This window comes from Ananas comosus, linkage group 24 (genome assembly GCF_001540865.1).
Source record: "Ananas comosus cultivar F153 linkage group 24, ASM154086v1, whole genome shotgun sequence".
Taxonomy (NCBI): Eukaryota; Viridiplantae; Streptophyta; class Magnoliopsida; order Poales; family Bromeliaceae; genus Ananas; species Ananas comosus.
In genome coordinates, this window is record NC_033644.1 from 6,303,449 (window position 1) to 6,306,120 (window position 2,672).

At 37.4% G+C, this 2,672-nt stretch overlaps 1 pseudogene; it reads left to right on the forward strand.

Annotated features, from left to right (window-relative positions):
• On the forward strand, window positions 238-1,860 carry LOC109728668 (annotated as a pseudogene).

The following is a 2,672-nucleotide window of genomic DNA, read 5'->3' on the forward strand; positions in this document are numbered from 1 at the left end:
ATTTTTTGGATAAAATTATTTTTTTCAGCTTCTACATTAAATGAAGGTCAAAATCCTGCAATTAGAGTTGTCCAACACAATACTAAACATAATCTTATATCTACAGTGGCAACTGTTCTGTCGATAAAAATACAGATAAAGTAACAGTTCCTATATTATGAAGGTTAATTTGTATGCATGCATCTTAGTACATGCTACATATAATTTCTCATAATATTGAGGAGATACGTGGTGGGCATGTGACAATTATTACATGTGACAATTACTACACGTGACGTACAATAGTCGAGCACCCAAGGAAACTTCCTTTTGCTGATAATTAAGCTGATACTTATTTATTATTATTTTTTTTTAAGCTTCGTGGACTGCGCGCATATAGGTATACACTTGTAATATTGGACGAAATTTTTTTCAAAAAATATTAAAACCCGTTCATTAAAAATTTTCACAACAATTTCCTAACCGAAAATTTATTTTACAAATTAACCAGGCCAAAGAGAATATGAATTAAGTAAGGCTTTTCCTTAAAACAATACATATTATAATGTTTGTTATAATGTAAGAAACTGACCTAAAAAAATTTAGGTTTAAAATTTAATTGTAGTGTACAGAACTTTTGCAAATTAGTAAGATCTTAGTATGAAATAATACTTGAGACTATTTAGAGGGTTCTTGAGCGTTTTTAGTTGAATTGGTTTCATTTTGGCGCGAAACAAATATGAAAATGGAGTCCGGAACGAACTTCTGCAAAAGCTTTAGTTTTTGAACTTTCGAACGCCCGAAAGTGTTTGCGAGCTCCTGGAAATGATGTATAGCTTGGGATTTAAGTGTTTTTGGATGTCGGATTGTCCTACGGGTATCCGAAAAGAATTGAACGATTGAAAATGATTTCAGAACTCAATCTAAAAGCCCAGGTTACTGTCCACCGTAAATATTCGGGCGCCTGAAATTTCCAACAGACACCCAAAATTGTGTACATGACTTTCAAGGCATTCGACACCCTTAGGCTGATCGTCCTGTTATAAACTTCTGGACACCCAAAAATGTTCCTGGAGACCGAAAACTTGACGTTGGCTGAGAGTGACTTTCATTATAATTTCTTGGGTTAGAGGGATTTAAGTGGAATTGCTATAACTATGTCGCCCTGGTACAGCGGGAGTCCTCGGGCGCGCGAACAAATTCGCCTGCATGTGTGAGGGCGCATCGCACACACGCAAAGTGTCCAGATAAACCTTATACTAGATAAGTAATCTTAAGAGTTTACAACTAGTAATTCCTAGGAGTCCACAACTAAACATATATCAGAGTAGAATATAAAACTAAATCAACTAAGTATCACTACGTGCAATCATGCAGCCACAGCTCCCAAAACATAAATACAAGTAAAGACCGCTGACCTCACCAATCCTGATGTACAATGCTATACTGAAAAGCTAAAGTCGCAGGTTGTCCACCTCTAATACTCACAAACATGGATATAAGTCGTTATCGATGACAGGATTCCCTTACCTCGATCAATAGTTGGTGCTTAGGGCTTTGAAAGGAAAACCACCAGAGGGTGTAGGAAACATGCATCAACTATGGCAACCATGTAATTCTCAATAACCCAATCGTATAATGACCGACTCAATAGTTTGGTCACACTTATGGATTGTATTGCGGGTCAATCCTACACTACATTAGTACCAATAGGCGGCATAAGGGAAAAAGCACTACACCTAGGAATCAACAACACAAAAACTTTGTTATAAATTCCCCTTTTCCTTATCGGTATCGGGACTAACAAGAATGGTTGGGACAACAAACATCCATCTCGTTTGTACTTTTGGATACCCGTATAACCATCAAAGATCGTTGTAATTCTCAATAACCCAATCGTATAATGACCAACTCAATAGTTTGGTCAAGCTTGTGCTTGCTACTGCTCGGACTACACTTTCTGAGTTGCGCTGTCAACATGTAGGCTACTATCTCTGCTATATCACTAACTAGCCTTGGGATTGACACTCGAAGAGAGCGACCTCTACCGAGCATCATAGTGCATGTCACTATCAAGCTCAATGTGGCTCTGCAGGCTATAATCCAATGCGATGATCAAAAAGATTACCGGTAACTGTCCAGGTGCCCTCGGCATGATCGATCAAAGAATGTCCACTAACCAACATACCACAACAACAAGATATATCTTATTGTCTATGGTTCGGCTGTTTAACCGATATCTCAGCTTCATCATAGTATATGAAATATAACTCCATAGTTGCAACCCAATAATCTAGAGTAGCTCAACCTACTGTCCAAATACTCGATCATAGAAGCATAATCAGATAAATACCTAATAACTATCCATATCCTGCTACTACCATACAATGCTATCAGACAAAGCAACTGTTACGTACATATATGCAACGAAAGACATAAAAGGTAGTACGTCATTTTCAGCAACACGGAACCCACCTGGAAAAAAAATGACTGGAGATGGTAGAGAACGACGCACTCAAACCTCCTCAACAGCACCCACTCTAATGAGAAAATCGACGAAAAACCACGATAAGAATTTCGAGAAATTCGACTCTTAAAAATAATACAGTAAATCCCTATCACCTACTATAAATATAACGCCTTGAAAATCCTAATCAATTTAATAATATAGTTTAGGCTGAATTACAGACAAC